This window comes from Globicephala melas, chromosome 4, assembly GCF_963455315.2.
Source record: "Globicephala melas chromosome 4, mGloMel1.2, whole genome shotgun sequence".
In the NCBI taxonomy this organism is placed as follows: Eukaryota; Metazoa; Chordata; class Mammalia; order Artiodactyla; family Delphinidae; genus Globicephala; species Globicephala melas.
Genome location: NC_083317.1, coordinates 97,661,941 through 97,683,790, shown reverse-complemented (window position 1 = coordinate 97,683,790; position 21,850 = coordinate 97,661,941). Strand labels below are relative to the sequence as shown.

Genomic DNA, 21,850 nt, shown 5'->3' with positions numbered 1-21,850 from the left:
GAAGTAGTGCTTTCATTTGGGTGAGGGGCAGAGAAGTGTGTGTTGATGCCGAGATGCCTGAGTCAGAGGGCAGAGATTCCGGCAGGGACACCGTCACTGCCTTTGAGAGTCCTGGTGGAATCTAAGAAATGTAGAATGTGAGTTATAGAGGAAAACTTTGGACAAATCTGGCAAAGTCTTCATATTTCTTTCTCTAAGAATGAAACTATGTCTAGATAGAATCACTTTTTATTTTTCCAGCCCCCAAAATAAGATTATAGCCTGGCCAAGTGCCCTCAGGTTTTTTACTGTAGTTTACTCACCTATGTGGAGGTCCTGATTTTCCAGAGGAGCTCTAACTTTAAAAGTTAAAATTGTGTATTGATAACTCTTAGATTCTTTTATTTCTTTCATGTGATATCATTCTTCTCAAGAAGGAACGCTTAATTCTCGTTAGTTTGAAGGGCCTGACATTAGTGTGATTTCCATGCTCCCCATATGATTGTTGTACAGCCAGGGCCGAGAGCCACTGACTGAGAACCCATAAGAGCATCTCACTCTAAAGTGTAATTCGATGAGTCAAAGATTTACTAATAACTTACTGATATAATCTATCGAGTGGTTTCTTACTCCAGACTATAGCAGTATATAGTTGGCATCTTTAAATTTCATAATTTATTTTCAGTACAGAAATATATTGGAGTTGGAATACAGGGCTAAGTGACTGTTTCCTTTGTGACTTAACAATGATACTGTGAGAGCTTACGTTTTATGGTGTTTTTTTTTTTTTGAGGTACGCGGGCCTCTCACTGTTGTGGCCTCTCCCGTTGCAGAGCACAGCCTCCGGACGCGCAGGCTCAGCGGCCATGGCTCACGGGCCCCGCCGCTCCGCGGCATGTGGGATCTTCGCGGGCCAGGTCAGGAACCCGTGTCCCTTGCACCGGCAGGCGGACTCTCAACCACTGCGCCACCAGGGAAGCCCGGTCCCTTACATTTTATCAACAGCATTTATACAACCTCATTTTATTTTGGAAACAATTCCACTTGGTCAGTATTTTGGCATTTGTAATGATATGAGGGAAATATTTTTAGAATGCTTCATGAGGAATATTATCAGAAAAGTTGCTTTTCTCTCTGCACACGGTCCGCCCTGTGGTCCCAGCAAAGGTCAAAGTCGGGGATGTGAAATAGAAAAACACTTGACAAACCCAAAGATGTGTAAAACCGGCCCCTTTCACCTCATGTAGGAAAGGGAAGGAGAAAAGGCTACAAAATGAGGGGAGGTGGGGGCTTCCCTGGTGGCGTAGTGGTTGAGAGTCCGCCTACCAATGCTAAAGGACACGGGTTTGTGCCGCGGTCTGGGAGGATCCCACCTGCGGCGGAGCGGCGGGGCCCGTGAGCTATGGCCGCTGAGCCTGCACGTCCGCAGCCTGTGCTCCGCAACGGGAGAGGCCACAACGGTGAGAGGCCTGCGTACCACACACACACACACACAAAAATGAGGGGAGGTAATTGGTGAGACATAGTTGCAATGCCGTTCTTTCTCTGGATTGAATACCCCGGAGGACATCTGGGACAGTGGCAGCCATTTTGAGAGGAAATCTGAAAGCAGAGCTGTACTCTGGTCTCCCGTTGGAACATAGGAATAGAGTAAAAGTGGAAGCAGGACGTTTGTGTCCTGCTTGTAATAATTGTGCAAAGTTCCACGTGACTTGGAAAGGCTGCAGATGTTCTCTTGGCCCCTACAAGAAAGCAGAAGGTTGAGAGCCGTTGGCTTACTCTGATGCTATGAAGTGGAGAATATAGACAGGACTCAGAGAGCTCTGAATCAGTGAGAACCAAGGCTGGGTCAAGTCCTTAGGGGAGGGCAACTCCACAGCTATTTTAGCTCTCCCCTGAACTCATGGAAACTGCTCCAGACTCCTGGGTTATCTAACTGTGTCTCTTCTGAATGCACACTGGTCTAGAGTAAGTGGCAGCTGAATGGTTTAATGTGGATGATTCACACTGAGAGGCGTGGACTAGAAAGACCATGTGGTCAGACAGACCTCATCCGGTTCCAACACTCTCTAGTTTGTTCTCCTTAAACAAGTCATTTAACACCTCTCAGCTGAGAATTCTTCTCTCAGCCTCAGACACTTACATCTAGCTCTTAGAGCAATATAAAAATTAACTACATAACTCTACTCATTAATTTTGGTCTCTTTGGGTCATTGCAGAACTGGACCTGGTCTATAGTGAGTGCTTATACTGGTCTATAAGCAATTGTTGAATGAATTGAATGAATGTCTCAGCCAAGAGGCTTTTAGCTACAAGTGGCAGACAACCCAACTCAGATGCTCTTCAAGATGAATAAAATTTTAATATATAGGATAACATAATTGAGAAAGTCCAGAAACTTGGCAATGATTAATTATGGTTGAATTGATAGCCCTATTTTTGTTTTTTTTTTTTTATCTTTTGTAATTCTCTGACTTTGACCTCCTGCCCATGCTGACTTCTTCATAGCTGTACTGATGGCTGCAAGAGTCCTAGACAAAGAAAATTCAGAGAAAAAGAGGACATTTTTGGTGATTCTATCTTCGGAGTGAGGAAATATCTTTCCCAGAACTCCCATCAAGGTTCTCTTCTTGTCTCATTTGACCAAATTGTAACACGTGCTCATTTTTGAGTCAAACTCTCAATTAATGCAGTGCACTGACTGCTCAAGGCCTGGGTTCCTGTGCCCGTCACTTGAGGGACAAAGGGATTATCCTTAGAATAATCAGTCTCTGAAGCTAGCAGAAGGGCCAGCTCTGCCTGAAGCACCTGGGTCATATGTGGGAGGGGTGGGACTTGAACCCAAATTAAGGTACTTTTTGGAAGGAGAAAATGGATGCTGGTGAGACAATCAACCACTAATATTTACCACAATATGTAAGCACCAGCACCGTATCTGACAGGTAGTGGGCTCTCAATTAATGCTGCCTTCGTTTCTCTTATAAGCAGGACTTGTATAAGAACTCAAAGAAAGTGAACACGTTTTCTGGGGTGGACAGTAAGTAGATTAGTGGGATTGGAGGAGGATGGAGAGTATATCAGTCAGAATCCCAGGAGCAAACACATAATACACTCAGATGAGGCAACTGAGGAGAATTTTTACAAAAGGGCTATTTACAAAGCAAAGGGAACCAACCAGGGATAGAGAGGCACTGCAGTGTTGGCAATGAGGGGTGTGTTACTACCCCTAGGACTGAAGGGGCAATGGGAGGAAGCTGTTAATAAACCTGGACAGAGTAGCTCTCAGTTGGTCTCAGTAGTAGGGGTTGAAGTGGGGGAAGGCAGGGGATTTTTCCTCTTAGGGTACATCTGGCAATGTCTGGAAACATTTTAGATAGTCATGACTTATGAGATGCTATTGACTTCTAGTGGGTAAAGCCCAGGGATGCTGTTACACAGATCCATACAATAAAGTATTATCCTGCCCAGAATGTCAATAGTGTCAAGGTTGAGGAACCCTATACCAGAGAAAGCACTGTGAAAACAGAGGGATGCTCAAAGTCTGGCCTTTGCCTATAACTCCAAGCAGCCAGAGACAGGGAGAGAGCTCGAGCCAGAGATACACTCCCTGCCTCCTGCTGGCCCATATCCCCGTGGCTCCCCCTGGGTAGCAGGCTCATTTTTGTAGTTCAGCAATTGTTTAACTGGTTTTGGTGGCCTTCGAAAGCCTATCCATTGGATAGAGACCAAACCTATTATAGAAATGGTCATCATATGACTATTACCTTCTTCAGTTTTGCATAGGGGTTAATAAGAAAATAGTCATTTGAGACTGTCCTATGTAAAGAAATGAAAGACTTAATTTTCACTGATTTTTGCCACTCTGGCCTCTGACCAGCATGTTTGAGAATTAGACATATATACACTATTGATACACTATATGTACCCATATATATACTATTCATACTGCATGTATAAAGTAGATAACTAATGAGAACCTACTGTATAGCACAGGGAACTCTACTTAGTGCTCTGTGGTGACCTAAATGGGAAGGAAATCCAAAAGAGAGGGGATATGTGTATACGTATAGCTGATTCACTTTGCTGTGCAGTAGAAACTAACACAACATTGTAAAGCAACTATACTCCAATAAAAATTTTAAAAAAGAAAGAGAAGTAGACGTGGGTTTTTTGTGGGTTTTTTTTTGCCTTATTATAGATTTTTTTCCCCTTAAGTAAGTATGGAGCAAACTTTTGTGTAGTTTATTATCTGAGCTTGTTATTTATCAATAATTAATTAGAAAAAGTATAAATGGAAAATACGGATGTTTACTCCTTTCTTACTTCATGCACTTTTGAAGGTGTTCACCCTGTTGTCTGAGACATTCCACTTCAGGGTGTTTCAGTTGGAGGATAACTTGAAAGAAGACGCTCTGAAACTTAAACAAATTAAAGTAATTTAAGACCTTGCACCCCTTGGCTAAGTAGTAGTAAAGCCATGCCAGACAGAATGATCACCAGGTCTACAGCCATGTGAAGACATTCAAGGCTCTTTTCAGTGAGATTCAAGATAAAAGCAAACTTATGAGTGAAGTAAGAAGCCTAATTTTGTGCTACGGATAATAATTAGCTTCTTGTTTGCTTCTTTCTAGAATTTTTACTATTAGATTTATTTATTTACAGCTAAATGAACGAAGTCATCTAACATATTGTAAACATATATGGGCATATTTATCAAATTGTATCTGTGGAATGTCTTGGAGATTTGTAATTATTTTATCTTAAAATTCAAACCCAAACAACTGCTTGGTTCATGCATTTCTAGTAAGTTAGTAGCGAGGAACAGAGGCACAGTCTGGGAGACCCTTATAACTTACTTAGGATGTGCCCCCCCCCCCCATACCTACAGTGATGGAAATGACACGTGCAGCCCACGGAAGTAAAAAAGTAAATGCGCTGACAGATGCATGCTGGACCTAGAAAAACCTGTGTAGAAATACAAATCTGGAAGATTTGTAGTAAAAGTTTTTCGGTTACTCCACCTGAATTTCTGTGTGAAGCTATAGTAGTTTTGAGGGTTTTTTGTTTGTTTGTTTGTTTGTTTGAAGCAAGCTGAATAGCAAGGTATTAACTATAGACCACAAAAACTTCAAGGGAAGTAGGCAGAGAAATTCATTTAGCCTGCTGCTTATTCCTCAGCTGAAAGAGCATGGTCTCTGTTTTGTTTTTGATAAGCCAATGAATTGAAATTAAGATTTGGATATCAAAAAGAAGTTAGAATTTCAGGAGATGAACCCAAGCCACTAAAACCCTGAGAGATAAAAAGGTGTTCTTTTTAAATTTCATTATTGTGTCTCCTTTTCCAGCCTCCCCGCTGTCCAACAAAATCCTTCAGAAAGTAGTTACATGTCAAAATCAAACATAGTGAGGCACATTTTTTTTTCCTAAAGAGAATATACTCAGAATATTTTCAAAGCTTCTTTAAGAACGGAGGCAGATACTGACAACCTTGAAAACCCTGAAGTGAGAGTCCAGGGAGGGGTTTAGTGCAAAACCTCCTGCAGAAAGCTCACATGAGCCACCAGAGAGGTCTGGTGAGAGAACATTACTTTGTGGACATAGATGCCCAAACTTTACCTTCACTCCCCCAACCTTTGCAATGGAACCATTCCTTTGAACAACCAGGAAATAAACTCAACTTTAGCTTCAGTGTTTTCCAATGAAGCAACCTACCAATTATACCCGAAGACACTCCCTCACTCCCCTGTCACTCCAGGCCAGCACCTCTTGTCACACTCTACATAACACTCCAATGCGTTCCATATGTGCCTATGTCTGTGTACAAATCATCCATAATACACACTTTGTTTTTTTTGAGTGGAGACATTACTCTGTATTCCAAGTTGTCTAAGGCTATTCCGTATGATGAATGTGCTGATAATTTTCTGCTATTATTCATCTATTTGGCCAATCACCTCTCAGCATGTCTTCTAGCTCCGATGGCACACACAATCACAGCTTATCTCTTGATCATACATTGTAGCTCAACACAATTTTATCTCTGAAACTACGTACTGTAGCAGGTGTATCTTCCATTATGCCTCTGCCCTTTTTATTCATCTTCCTGGACTGGGAATCCTAAAAGTGGCAATCTTGGAAAGCAAGGTAATGAATCACAGGTCCTACGACACATCTGCTCTCCTTCCAGACCATATAAAAGTGCTTGCTATAAAAGTGATGGATTCCCTAAGCTTGTTGTTCATCTCCTGTGACACACTCCACTCCGTGTTCAGGTTCTATCTGACTCTCTGTATAGCCCTGTGGAATTTGGAGCTTAGGGAACCAGCACATACATACGGATATGTTTGCTATTGCTTTTGCTGTGAGTAATAAAGGCCCTGGTTTCTGACAGAGAGTCTTGTGTCTAGCAACCACAGAACTGCAGAAGGCTACTTACTCACTTTGCATAGCTATTTCATTCAGTGTTCTACTGCTTCCATCCTCCCTCCACTCTGTCAAACTCATTTAAGTAGGATAAAATCTCCACAGCTGTGAGCCCGTACATCTACCTAAATGCACGGGCATTCCCTTCTACCCTTCCTTCCCTCCTGGCTTCCTACCGGTTTTATCTATCTATCTATCTATACATCCATCCATCTCTACTTATCTGTCATCTACCATTTTTTTCATTTATTCAACAAATGTTTACTGAGCATCTCCTTTCCTTCAGGCACTGTTCCAGAATATGCAAATTCAGGAGCAAGCACAACCTAATATCTCTCATTGTTGTATCTTTATCTTCATCTTTATTTGAAAAAAATATTAAAAACAGATTTCAAGGAATACATACAAATAGCACAGTCCATACTAGATATAGGTAAAGAAGAGATGAAAAACAAAGAGAAAAAGGGGAACAGTGCGTAGGGGTGAGATTAATACAAAAGATGAAACATACTTGTTTTTGGTGCAAATTTGGCTCTAAGGTTTATGCTGAAAATTTCTAAGTTCTCTGGGTACGGAAAAGCTTCCTAGAATGGGCACATCTTTCAAGAAGGCCTAATGGCCAGGCACATAATTATCTTCCTTGTGAGATTCTTTCGAGTTGAAAGTGCTCTGCTATTCTGTGGGGGCATCTAATCATGGGGACCAGGATTAAACCGCAGAGTAAGAGCTCATCTAAACCACGCCCATTTCCTGGGTTTAGGTTCTTCATTCATAAATTGGTCTATTGTACTCTATAGCTTGCGTGTCTTCACTACTGTGGTATTATCTGTGTCACAGTATACAAATGCAGAGACATATGAAGGTTAAGAGTGATTATGACTCTAATCTGAGAGAGAAAAAATGGCCCTTTGGATAGATTCCTGTATGTGTAGAAAATTCATATTAATTCCTTCACCTGTCCTTCATGGTACCCAAGTGCTAGCATTTCAGCTCCTTAAGATGCTAACTTGTTCTTTAAGACATCCTTCATATATTAAACTCTTGCAGTAAGGGTTGCTCAGTATGTTACTTGTTCATAAAGGACATCTGCATTTGTCTAAATGCTTATTTAAAAAAGAAATTGGGATTTAGTGCTTGTCGGCACTAATGGAATCAATGGTACTTTAATATGTGTTAATGGTACTTCAGTTCACTTAACAGCAGAAAACAGTGTGGTTATTAACCAAACACACTGTTGTTCCAAATGAAAGAAAAAGTGTATGGAATCTAGAAAAGGCAAAGATGGCACATGATTGTGCTAGTGTGAGGTCATTTGAACCTAAACGAAATGTATGCATTTTTCTTCTTTGCTGTGTTTTAGTCCAAAGGGTAAACAAAATTGTAATGGCAGGGGTTGGTGAGGCTATCATGCATCTTATCAAAATTGAAGGTAAAAGAACTTGCTTAATGCTCCTCTGTGTGAAATTTCAGTGAGATGCTAACCGTCAGCTGCTAGCTCTAGGAAAGTGTTTTTCCTCCCCATTGATGTAAATATCTTTAAAAGACCAAGTGAATAAGAGGGCAATAAGGGAACATGTATTCTAGAAGAGCAGAGGAGGGCAGTGCATTTGGTTAGACCTCAGCTTATCGTATTAAACTCAACAAAATAAGAAGGCAAATTAATGGTTGAGGCCTTGACTCAAATACCTTGCTTTTGAACCTCCAAGGCTCCTTTTACCTTGTACCTGTATATAGAGTTTGTTCTTTTAGTGTTCATTTCTGGATGCATTCCTTACATCTGGTGGCAGATTTTATAATTTAGACACTGCATGTTGTTAAGTCAAAGGCTAGAAATAATGTTATAAGAAAGTATGACATGATTACTTTCCAAAAGAAAGAACTACTTTTCCAATTGCTGTCTATATCAAAATGATCCTAAATACTTCCTAATATGGCTGATCCTTAGCTTTTTTAAAGTCTGGTGAAATTTTTCTGCAGTTAAAAGATTAGTCAAGCATTTTGAATTAGTGGAGAGTGTGCTACACTTTTGGAATATTTTGTGTAGTTATTGGAAAATATTTATTTTGTTCATCTCTCCTTAACATTTGTGTTATTCTTCTTTGGGATGGAATATAATAGACTTACATCCTTGGCTGAAAGAAGAAGTCACTTGAATTCTTACAATTGATTTTTAAACTTTTACTTACTGGTTTATGGACTCTAAAAGGATCGTCTCTGAAGTAAAACCTTTCTCAAGTCTTGTATAGAATGCATAATTTTTGGCATTGTTGGAAACTGAAAGGATGTCTAATGATTAAATGTTTGAAATACTAAATTAGAAATCAGGAAACTTAAGGTATTATCTCAGCTCAACACACCGTGGTCTCAGATACTGTGCATTGCTGAGTTGTTACAAAACCCAATAAGGCAATTTTAAGAAAGTGCTTTGTACTTTTTGGAAGAAAGTTTTTATGTCAATATAAAGCATCAATATGAGTCGCTTGAAGTTCCATTGCCTGAAATCTGGGAGTCAATACAGTATTCTCTATTGCTAGTGTCTAGTTACATAAAACACTCTAAGATTATACTGTCTATTTAATATCCATGCAGGGTTTTTGTTAATGCACACTCTAAAAGGGGATGCTAAACAATGAGATCATGAACTATTAGATATCACTCTGTATGTGGGCAACATTTCTTCCTGTATCATCTCTCCTAGTTTCCTAAAGAAACATTTTCCTATCTTGAATTTCAACAGGTTATATTTACTTTCACATCACAGAGACAAACATAGTGTCTATTATTTTTTCTCTTTTTAAGAACAATGGAAAACAAAAATCAGTGGTTTTGAATATTTCTCAAAGGGAACCAATAATTCCACTGTGAAACTACACCAGGCTGCTGGACATGAGTCCAACAGCAATGAATTAAATCAATCCATTCACAGCTTCCACCCAGAAAGATTAGACTGCCTAGAAGGCAAGTATATATGTAACGCCATTTCTGCCACAAGACTGTAGCTATTTTCAAATTTTAAGAAAATGCATTTCAGGTAGCATTCTTAGCATTTTAACATGGTTCTTCAGTGTTCTCTTCAGGGTGAATATCTATCATCCTACAAAATGAGAATTCAGGGCACATGTCAAACTTTCAAGGAGGGACACTGGGAGGTGATAATGCCCAAAAGATAAATTGGAACGTTACCGTAGGTATTAGCCCGTGTAAATGCTGCTTTCAATTTGTGTAGCAGCCACTGTAGCACTTTCAGAGCAAGATAATGAATTAAATGTAATTCTTGGCTGTCCCCTGAAGTCCTAATAAGGACCAAGCCGCTGAATCCAAACTGATTTGAAACCTGTCCTGGAACCATGACATAGATGCCTCACTTTCATTCTATAATTGAGCCAAGACAAGCTTTAATATAGCTTAATTTCTATCCTTGAAGGCACTGACAAGAATGGCTCCTGAATTATAGCAAAATCTCATGTGTTTTCTTGTTTTATGAAGGACTCAATAAATGCCAAGACTTGTCCTTGGTTCTCATTTCTTAAGTGGGATGGTGTTTATATTTTAGCCCAGAGAGGCATTGCTATTATCTTATGCGTCCTTTTTTTTATCTGTTAACTAACATAATAATGGCAGTATAAATCAGCTCATTTGTTAAATGGTTCTCTAGGCTGGCCTTAAGAAAACGTTAGTTTTAGGTAAAACATTTCAATCACTCAACATGACCTCACCTGATACAGTCTGGTACTCTGAAGGATATAAATAAGATATTTCTCATCTTAAGGAGCGCACAATAAATTTAGATGGAGGAAGTGGAGAGTAAAATTGAAACACTTGGATATTAATATGAAAAAAATCAACTCAGATTTTAGCATATGAAATTCTTTTTAAGTGGACAGAAAATGTTGCAGATTTTGTTTGTTTGGCCTTCCAATATTAGCTATTGCTATGAGTGTATTGAGAAGGAGTTTGCAATGAGGAAGAATTGTGAGGTTGAGTTAAGAAGGGCTTATCTTCTTTGGAATATGCAAGTTGATACTTTCTAAATTCAACTTGTATTTTAATTCGTGTTTTGCAGGGCTTTTCCAAAATTGGTTCAACCAACCAGTAAATCAAAAAGGATTGATTAAAGCATTTCATTGCAAGGCACTGTTTATAAAAAAGTAAGAAGATAGCATCATTTAGATTTGAATGATGTACAGAGAGCACCAGCTTATGGAGTCAAGATTTTCTAAAAGAAGAGGCAGAGTGACTCAGAGCTCCCTCATCCACAACCAAGTCATCAGAGCAACTCCACTTCCTTGAGGGCACCCAGGTTACTGCTTTACCTTTTTTGAAGCTCTTGCTGGCCCTGAGACCACAGTCTTACACTTCTCTATCTGATCTCTTGCCTCTAACTACTTTGCAATTTGCCCTCTTGAATGTCTCTGTAACCAGACTCCAAGTTCTACCTGACTCTGAGTGTCTCGTCATCCAGTCTCCAGGGTCATTCCAGCCAGTGGCCCAGGCTCTTGTGGGATTTCCACTATTTAAGTCTGTGTGGAAGTTTCCCTCCCATTATCCTCCAGATGTGTTGGGTTCAAACCCTCAGTGTATGATACTCTTCCTAGTACCAGGTGGGCCTTTGAGACTTGCAGAATTCAGGCCCAGGACGTGGTCTCTAATTAGCAGGTGGATCTCTCTTTTGAGCACTGACACTGAGGGAGTGGCCCCAGTAAGTTATGCTGAGCCTCCAGCGACCACAGCATAGAGGTCAGCGTCCCGTATCCTTCCGGAAGGAGAAGGAAAGCTGTGGCCTCTGCCTCATTTGCCAGGGGCCCTGGCTACTCTTGTTTGTGTGACTTCTGTGGAATTAATATAAGTCAGATAGCATTCTTTCTATTGAGGCTCTTACAACCAAATACTTAAGACAGTATAAAACCAGAGCTTTTCTGGATTTAAAGAAATGGAGTCATTTTAAGAAGAAAGAAAATTGTAGCTTCTGGAAAAACAAGGTAAAAAAGCAATGAGATCTGAACAGTAGTAAATGTATTGTTTTATTCAATGAGAGAGAAGACAAAAAATTATTATATACTTAACGATTTCCTAAAAGCACAGCTTTATTTATTTATTTTTGTACTTAGTCTCTGCTTGTGGTTTGGGACATTTCATTAAAAAAATGTTAAATAAAATGTTCCCTATCTATAAAAAACAAAAACAAAACAAAACAGAAGAATATCTTTGCATTAACAAAAGGCATGATGTAGAAAATAACTTGGCATTGATGGAGTCCAGACAACAGCAGAGTTGCTTGGGAGAACCTGGGGTCAAGCATCAGATTGGCATATAGTCTTGAGAGCAGGGCCACATCACACAGTAAACAGGAATTCACACAAGGAAGCGCCGAGAGTCCCAGAGGGAGATTCAGGATACTAAAATCAGGATCCCGCATTGATAATCAAATGGGAATTCATGTGTCATGAAAAAGAACAGGGCTATCAGGCAAGGTGGCTCTTAACAGATTTCTTCAGTATCAGCCAGCTTTCACTGGTCCAATCTAATTTGTAAACAGATAAACCAATGGTGTCTTCAGTGTAGCTGAGGCTTCTGACCCAATCTCTGTGACAAAATTTCATTATGTGAGGATACGAAGAGAAATAGGCACATAAAAACTAGTCAAATAAATCCATATATCTAAAATACATTCTATGTTTCTTGTAATCTATTCATCACAGGTGTGAGAAAGAATCCCTTCAACAAGAAACAATTGTTTAAAATTGGATATTCATTCCAAAGTATGAAGATCCTATATCTTTTATGGTTCCCTCTTACATTATCCATCAAACAGCAAATAAAGTCATGTGCAGAGGTTTGGGGAGAGTCCCCAGTGAGGGCTACTGTGAAGACAAATGGTTAATGTCTGCTCTCCCAGCTGCTCAGTTAATTACTGTAATAGAAAACATCTTGAGGGAAAACACTGCATACAGTTATTAGCAATTAACCCACAACTCTAAAAATCACAATTCTTACTAATAATAGAACATTGCCCAGCCAGCCTCATTATAATCTCTACACAAGAGTCTTGTATTTTCAGAAAATGTGAAATCTTGTAGGTTACTACTATTTCAAATGCAAATAGGAACTTGGGATGATGAATATGACATTGAGAAATGCAAAATGGAGTAGAGAAACAGAGAGGCCATGATTTATGTGGTAATAAACTAATTCCCAGACATGCAAACGATTCAGATATATTAGTCAAAAGAACTTCCCTCTGAGTGTTTACTACAATTACAGGGCCCGGTGGTGTTAATGGTTGATGGTACTAAAGTGGTAAAGAAGGTAGGATAAAAGAATGCAGGGCAGGAGAAATCCGTGAACTAAAATAAACAGATATGGTATTGCTTTGTTTTTCTTTGAATCATGGAATCTTCTTAGACACAGCAGGTCGTGAAGCTCCAGTGCTTTTCCTCCCATTTGGATATGTTTCATCTACTGTTCCCCATACTGTTGACCTCATTCAATGCTTACCAGTCTTCTTGCCTTTCTAGAACACACTAAGTTTATTCTTGTCTCAAATTCTTAACACTTGCTCTTACTTCTGTCTGTAATATTGGTCCCTCAGGTTGGGTGTGACTGCCTCCTTCTAAGAATGCAGATATCGACATAGAAAAGGCCTGATCACACTACACAATAGCCTGCCTCTCCTTTCTCTTTCTGTTCTATAACATTCTCCTATTTTTCCATGCATATACATCTATCTGATAGAGTAGCCTATTCTATTATTTCTTAATTTATCATATTAGGCAGTATTTATGGACTTCCTCCCTATTTTGGATCCATTATACCCCACTCCAAACCTTGCTTTCCACTATGCCTTCAGTAGTTGTTTCACAAATCTGTGTCAATATTTGCATTATTTTATAGATGGCATATTGTTTGCAACTACACCAAATAATGTCAGGATATTTACTTTCTCAGTAAACTTTGTTTTTCCTTCAGTTAATAATTTTCTTGTGTTTTTTTTCTCATTGATCAGTAGTTAGTTTTCTCCCCAAGTGTTCTAATGCCTAGAAATCATTTCTGTAACTCTCAAACACATTAAATGACCCTCCTCCCCTTTTATCTTCCAGAGATTTTTCCTATATTCTCTACTTACTCGCTGGCTGTAGGAGGCTTTTTAATTTTGGCTCACAGCTTGGGTTGTAAAGCTTCCCTTTGTCACCTTCCTGAGAATACTCTTTTCCATATTTTCTGGTTTCCGTATTTTCCTTTCTTAGCTCACGTCCTCATTTTGCTGGGATATATCCTCCACTAGCTTCCTATGAAAGTATATGTGAGTGGTCAGTTTTTTTGAGCTTTTGTATGTCTGAAATGTCTTTCTCTTAAACTTGATTGATAGTTCAGATTAGTATGGAATTCTAGGTTGAAAACCATTGCCCTCAAAACCTTGAGGTTATTATTCCCCTATTTTATATCACTTGGTATTTGTTTTCAGAAGCCCAATGCTATTCTGAATGATGTCCTTCGTATTGTACTATCTCTGTCCCTTTTAGAAGTTTTTCTCTGTCTCTGCTGTTGTGGAATTTCAAGATGATGCATCACTGTGAGTTGTTGTCCCACAAACTCTGTGTACTTGGTCCATCTGGAGATTCACGTCTTCCGGTTCTTAAGCTTTTTTGTTTGATGATTCCTCACCTTTGTTTTCTCTTCTCCTCTCTTTCTGCTTCTCCTGGATTAATCCACTCATTTTATTTCCTTTTATTTCCTAGTTTCTCTCTCTTCCTCCCTGTCTCTGTCCGTCTGTCTCTCCTTTTACCTTCTGAGAGATTTCCTTGATTTTCTCTAACCTTTCTATGGAATGTTTTTTCACTGCAGTTATCCTATTTTTAATTTCAAAAAGATATTTCTCACAGTGTTCCTTTTCCATAGCAAAACACTTTTTTGTGTATGTGAATGTAATATATCCACTTTCTTAAGATAATATTTATAATTTGGGAGGCAGGGGATTTTTTTTCCTTTTCTTTCAGGTTTCTTTTATCTGTTATTTTCATGTGGTCTCTACATACTGGAAGCTTTCTTTATATCTGGTGACCCTTAGCCGATTATGTTTAAGAGTAAGCACTACAAAGATTATTAGAAAGAAGTTCTGCTTTTGTGGGTGGGTGTAGTCAAGTGGTAGACTTAACTGGAAGATTATCAATCACTGACCTTTTTACTGGGGTCTCCAGAAAACAGTCCTCCAACCTCCTGCATGGTGCATGATATACAGTTGGATATAGGTTTTCTGGGACCACAAGTGAGAAGGGCCATGAGAGGGCTTCAGTTTATTCTGTGGACTTTCCACCTAGTGCTCTTGCGTTAGCCCTCTGCCAACCTCTGTTTTCCACTGTGTCAAGGATAAACCCCTGTAATTCAATTTTTTTCAGAGAATACATCACCTGGGTCTTGAGGGGTCTAAGGAGAGGGAACATCAACTACCCAATATATTTTACAAGCATACCCCTCATTTTAGGCATCACTCACTCCTTCCAGGTTTCTTCAAGCACCAGATTTCTCAGATGTTCTCTCTGGGGAACTAGCTCACTTCTCTCCTCCTAGGCATTGCCTTTTACAGGCACCTACCTTGTAACTTTTGTGACTTCTATCTACCAATGCAGTTAGTAATCCTGCATCAGGCTTCTATCTTCCAAACTCTTCTTGAAATAGTTGACTAGTTGTCTCCTCTCTCGTTCGTATTGGAGGATAGTAACTAAAAACATTTCTTTACTCTTCATTTAGTAAAATTTGGGGAGGGAACAGATGTAAAATATTATGATCAATTCACTGTATTAAACTGAAACACTATATTTTTTTCAGGACAGAGCATCTATTTTTTAAACTAGTTGCTAGTTTATCTAAAACAGTGGTTTTCAAGCTTTAGTGTGCATCAGAATCATTTGAAGGGCTTGTTAAAACGAATTGCTATTGCTCACCTCCAGACTGGCTGATTCAGTAGTTCGGGGATGGACCTGAGAACTATTTCCAACAAGATCGCAAGCAATGCTGATGCTGCTGGCTTGGAAGCCACACTTTGACAAACACCAATTTATATGTAAGGACTTCTGGTTTAATTTACTCTGGTTCTAGTCTTTTGTATTCAGAAGTATGTGCCTGCTGATCTCCTAATCATCTTTTATCACCTACCCCGTATACATCCTCTGGAAGGCTTTGCAGACCATATAGAAAGCATAGCCTCCCCCAAACTAACCCCTTTCTCCTCTATATTTTGTTTTTTTTTTTTTTTTTTTTTTGCGATACGCGGGCCTCTCACTGTTGTGGCCTCTCCCGTTGCAGAGCACAGGCTCCGGACGCGCAGGCTCAGAGGCCATGGCTCACGGGCCCAGCCGCTCCGCGGCATGTGGGATCTTCCCGGACCGGGGCACGAACCCGCGTCCCCTGCATCGGCAGGCGGACTCTCAACCACGGCGCCACCTGGGAAGCCCTCTCCTCTATATTTTATTGCTACTTGTTATACTAATCACATAGGACAAGTCACATGTCTGACTTCCATAGAAGAAAGTAAACTCTTTGTGCATGTAGCACCTGCCTTATTATTTACTTACCTTCTTCTCCTCCCCCTCCACCCTCCCTTCTCCCTCCAGTTTCCAACCTCCACTCTTTCCCCTTCTTCAATTCTCTTATGGGACTCATTGCCTCACATATAGAGGCATGATGAACGGAAGTTTTGTTACCACGTGCAGTTGATACATAGGACATGGGTTTGGAACGGTTTCTCTCAGAAGTTGTGAATGTCTTCATTCATTCCTCAGTGTGTCATGTAACCGTTGGCAGGCACATTCTTGAAGTCAGGCGTGCAGCTTACAGCAGCTTTACTCAAAGTAGCTGATCTGTGAACTCTTCATCACCTGGTCCCAAGCATACCTCAGAAGGAAATCAATGGACTGCTACTTCACTGGGAAAGTCTTGCCATTAAAATATATCAGCTGAACTAAATAGTGCACTTAGTGATGCAGTCTACTTTCATTCTGGCAAAAGCTTCTCATCTCGTCAGGGACGAGTATGAAACACGTTGCAGTTTGGCACCGGTCAGCAAACAGCACTTAAAAAATATATATAATTCACCTGTCATAAAATTTACCCTTTGAATAAGTATACAACTCAGTGCTTTTTCATGTTTTCACAAAGTTATACAACCGTCACCACTACCTAATTTCAGAGTGTTTTCATTACTCCAGAAAGAAACCCTGTACCCATGAACACTCTCCATTTCCCACTGTCTCCCAGCTCCTGGTAACCACTAATTTACATTCTGTTTCTATGGCTTTTTCTATTCTGTACTTTTCATATAGTTGGAATCATAAATAAGTATGTGGCCTTTTGTATCTGGCTTCTTTCACTTAGCATAAGGTTTTCAAGGTTCATCCATATTGTAGAATATATCAATACTCCATTCCTTTTTATGACTGAATAATATTATGATGTATGGATATGCCACATTTTGTTTATCTGTTCATCAACTAATGGACATTTAGGTTCTTTCCATTTTTTGGCTTTTATAAGTAACACCATTACAAATATTCTTGTACAAGTTTTTGTGTGGACATATGTTTTTCATCCTCCTACAGTGGAATTGCTGGGTCATATCGTAACTCTGTGTTTAATGATTGGAGGAACTACCAAACTATTTCCAAAGTGGCTTCATGATTTTACATGCCCACCAGCAATGTGTGAGGGTTTAAATGTCTCCACATCATTGTCAATACTTGTTACTGTCTCTTTGGTTATGACCATCCTAGTAGGAGTGAAGCTGTACCTCATTGTGGTTTTGAATTGCATTTCCTTAGTGGCTAATGATATTGAGCATCTTTTCAATGTGCTTATTGGATATTTATGCATCTTCTTCAAGAAATGTCTATTCAAATCATCTCCCCATTTTTATTGTTGCGTGGTAAGCATTATTTATATATACTGGCTACCAGTTCCTTATCGGATATGTGATTTGCAAATATTTTGTCCCATTCTGTGGGTTGTCTTTTCACTTTCCTGATAGTGTGCTGACTGCACTTTGTATACCATAGCGCCGTAGCTGAAGCTGTCTGTCTCATATGCTTCAGAAAACACACAGTCAAAACTACAGAAAATGTTCCAGGAGCAAGCGTGTACTGTGTTTGTATGAAAGTGGAGGATAATGAACTTTCAAATACACTAGCTTTGGGTTGGTGATTTAGAGCCTCAGCTATAACTTGGGCTTATCCTTCCAGAGAATAGCCGACAATGTTTCCTATCTTCTTATGTGGGGTTTAAATGGATAGGCTCAAGACCATATTAGCTTTGATAATTTTTCCTTAGGGGGATATTTTTTCCTTATTTACACTGAGGTTCATGCGTCACTACTATGCTCCGTGATTCATTCTTGTGAAACCCTCCTCTGGTTTATCCATATTGAGTTGGAGAGGAATGGAAAATTCTATACTATCGATGATTGATTTTGATCTTTCCTGGTTGTGAATGCTTAGTTTATAAAAGGCGAGCTAATGGCACAGTATGAGTAGCTTATTGCAGCCAGGGCCTAAATAACTGGGCCCACTATGAAGCACGCAGCAGGCTGTGTTGCTCCATGTGTGTGTTCTTTAGGATTAGATCTGTTCAACATTAGCATGGTTAGTTGTAGAGGCATTGACAGTGGCTGTTAGGATTTGATCAGTTACCCAAGGCACTCAGACATTAAAAATTGGAATTCAGAATAAAAGCTTCCAGGGAAGGGATTTTTGTATTCACTTTTTCTTCTTTGACAGAAAAAAAAAAATGTTAGGAAAAGTGGGATTTATGCAAATAATAGTAAAGAAGCTCTTTACATACAAAAATTAGCTTTAAGTCACCCCAGATAGTCAAAGCAATCTTGAAAAAGAACAAAGTTGGAGTCCTCACATTTCCTGACTTCAAAATATACTACAAACCAACAGTAATGAAGATGGTATGGTTCTGGCAAGAAGACAGATATATAGACCAATGGAATAGAATAGAAAACCCAGATGTAAACCCTTGCATATATGGCCAAACAATTTTGACAAGGATGCCATAACTACACAATGGGGAAAGGGCAGTCTCTTCACCAAACGGTGCTAGGAAAACTGAATATCCACATACAAGAGACTGAAGTTAAACCCTTATCTCACATCATATACAAAAATTCACTCAGAATCGATTAAAGACCTAAGCATAAGACCTAAAACTATAAAAGTCCTAGAAGAAAACAAAGGGGGAAAACTTTAAGGCATTACATTTGGCAGTGATTTCTTGGGCATGATGCCAAAAGCACAGGCAACAAAAATAAAAATAGACAAAGGGGACTACATCAGGCTTAAGAATTTCTGTGCATCATAGGAAACAATCAACAGAATGAAAGGCAACCTAAGGAATGGGAGGAAATCTTTGCAAGTCCTATATCTGATAAGGGGTTAATATCTAAAACATATAAGGAACTTCTACAATTCAACAACAAAAACAAATTACTTGATAAAAAATGGGCAAAGGATTTAACAGACAGTTCTTTAAAGAAGATATACAAATGGCCAACAAACACATGAAAAAATGCTCAGCATCCCAAATTGTAAGAGAAATGCAATAAAAGTTACAATGAGATATCATCTCACACCCGTTAGGATGGTGACTGTCAAAAGAATAGAAGATAAGTGTTGGCGAGGATGTAGAGAAATTGGAACTCTTGTGCGCTGTTGGTGGAAGTATAAAAAGGTGCAACTGTTATGGATAACAGTATAGAGGTTTCCCCAAAAACCAAAAATAGAATTACCATATGATCCAGCAATCCCACTTCTGAGTATATATCCGAAAGAATTTAAAGCAGTATCTTGCAGAGATACTTGCACACCCACATTCATTGCAACATTATTCACAACAGCCAAGAGGTGGAAGTAACCCAAATGTCCATCAACAGATGAATGGATAAACAAAATGTGGCATATACCTACAATGGAATATTATGCAACCTTAAAAAAGAAGGAAATCTGTCACATGCTACAACATGGATGAATCCTCAGGACATTATGCTAAGTGAAATAAGCCAGTCATAAAAGAACAAAACCTGTATGATTCTACTCATGAAGTGGCTAAAGTAGTCAAAAGCATAGAAACAAAGTAGAAAGTTGTTTGCCAAGGGCTGAGCAGAGAGGTGAAGGGGGAATTCCTGTTTAATGGGAATAGAGTTTAAGTTTTGCAAGGTGAAAAAGTTCTAGAAATCTATTGCACAACCACGCAAATATACTTAACAATGTTGAACTGTATATTTAAAAATGGTTAAGAGAGTAAATTTAATGTTACATGTTTTTTTTTTTAACATACACACATACACACACACACGAAATTAGCTGTGTAAAGTACAGTTTCCAAAAAAGTACAAGTCAAATGTTTATATGGGCTGATCTTCTAATTATGTTCTAATAAATATACATAATTCTGGAGTTGGTAATTCTATTATAACGCCCATCTGATTGGTCAAGTCTTTATGGCCAATGAGTAGCACAGTACTGAGAAATTATGTATTAATCACTAGACAGATATCTTAGGAGTTTTATGCTAAATTTATCACTTTCCTTAAAAGGAGAGCTATTGGTTTGTAGGGACAAAATTTAGTGGCAGATGAAACCAAAGCAAGAATGATTATTCACATCTTGGTGTGACAATCCCAGTTGGTTCCTGGGTGAATTTCATTCTATTTTGCCTGACATCAAGATTTCAATGTACATGGCTCATTAGTGCTTGTAGGCATTTCTATAATGGCAATTTATTACACTTTCAGGTGACAGAATCTGTCCTTTGAAGAATTGCTTTCTGACCTCCTCCTCTTTCCACCCACAACACCTGCCAGATGAAGTGGCCTGTTCTCTTTTCCTGTCCCCATACAGACACTGGAAGTTTTTGTGTGCAGGAGAGCAGGGCTGAAAAGCTTTGGCAGGAAGGTTTTTGCAGCAGCCTGCCTGTCGAACTGCATGGATCAACAATTTCTCAATTAGAAGAAGATAGACGAGAAGATAAAGTATGCGGGGACTGTAAAGCTTCAAGCAGCAGCTGAGGAAGATTTTGGAACATCTGGTCAGAATCTATTTCTTTTTAGGTAAGCATTCCTTTTTACAACGAGCATATATAAAGCGTGAAATTGGCTTACCCCAGCACCTCCTTACAAGGGAGAAGCTAGTTAGATTTATCACTCCTTTGATGCAGGTCTGGAGAGAGTGGGGTAGCATGTGGCATTCCCACCGGAGGTTCCCCCAAATCCTTTGGGCTCTTCTCAGAGAGAACATTTGTCTGCTATATCAAACCCATTTTTAAAAACCTGTTCAGGTTGGCAGTGTAAAATACCATTCACAAAAATAAAACCCAATTCATGATGTGTCTGTTTTTTTCCTCCATGAAATTTATGTCTGAGCAACGGATGCCATCATCACAAAACTTCTCTCTCTCTTGATTTAAAAAGTTGATTCTTTGTGTATGTGGCTCATTCCCTTGCTTTGTTAAATTTTAAAATTTCTTTCATGTTGGGCAATAAACGCTGAATGAATGGTTTTGTCTGTATCTGGCTTCATATTGTGTGTTCATAGCATCCCCAAACCAAACTGCATTGCTTTTTTACTGTGTAAGACTGTAACTAACAGGTTTCATAATGCACCCTTTTTTAGGAGAATAGCATAACCAGCCAATAAAACCAAATTACCAGTTATTTTAAAATTGTATGAACAGACTGCAGAAGGAGAGCTGAGTTCAAATTAGGGCTTCCCAGTTCATGGAAAATTTTAAATCCCTATGCTGGAAGAGTATATTTCATTTAATGGTAATTGCTTACATGGCATTGTGTTATATTATTATCCATGCTACAATAATTCGAAATCAACCTCACTTTATGAAATATACACTAATCACATTTAGCGTCACATCCGAAGTGCTTTTAAATATTCATCTATAATAAACATGGTTTTAAACTAATGTACATAAAAGGAAATTTTTCTAATTTGGGATTTTCAACTTACTGATTCACTTCCCCTGTACCCAAACTAAGCATGCCCTTTATTAAACAACCATGCAATCAGATAATTTACATACATTCCTGTATTTCCCCATTATTCTTTAGCTCTTAAAATAGTTCTGAGTTTCAGCTGTGGCTTACATAAAATTTAGCCTTGTAATAACGAAGGTCTATTATTTATGCAAGGCTTTCTGTAGTATAAAGAAAAAAAATGATTAGAAACTTTTTACACTCCAGGAGAGAATGAGATTAGTTGAAGATAGAGCCCTACGGAGTTAAAACTATTCCAGAAGCAAAGAAAGGCTTAGCAAATCATATGAATTTCAGGGTACAGTTAAGCTATACTGTCATCTTTGGGTGTGCTATACATTTTCATTAAAACAATTAAGATCAAACTATATTGAAATAACCTGGAGTCTTTAGGTTTCATCCAAAGACAAACTA

At 38.9% G+C, this 21,850-nt stretch overlaps 1 long non-coding RNA gene across 1 annotated transcript in view; it reads left to right on the top strand.

Annotated features, from left to right (window-relative positions):
- LOC132597261 (uncharacterized) overlaps positions 1-20,875 on the top strand; it is a 125,027-nt gene extending 104,152 nt beyond the window's left edge. Inside the window, exon 9 of the long non-coding RNA XR_011377429.1 lies at positions 20,186-20,875. This is a non-coding gene — a long non-coding RNA (uncharacterized lncRNA). The remainder of the gene's footprint in view (positions 1-20,185) is intronic.
- The last annotated feature ends 975 nt before the right edge of the window (positions 20,876-21,850 follow it).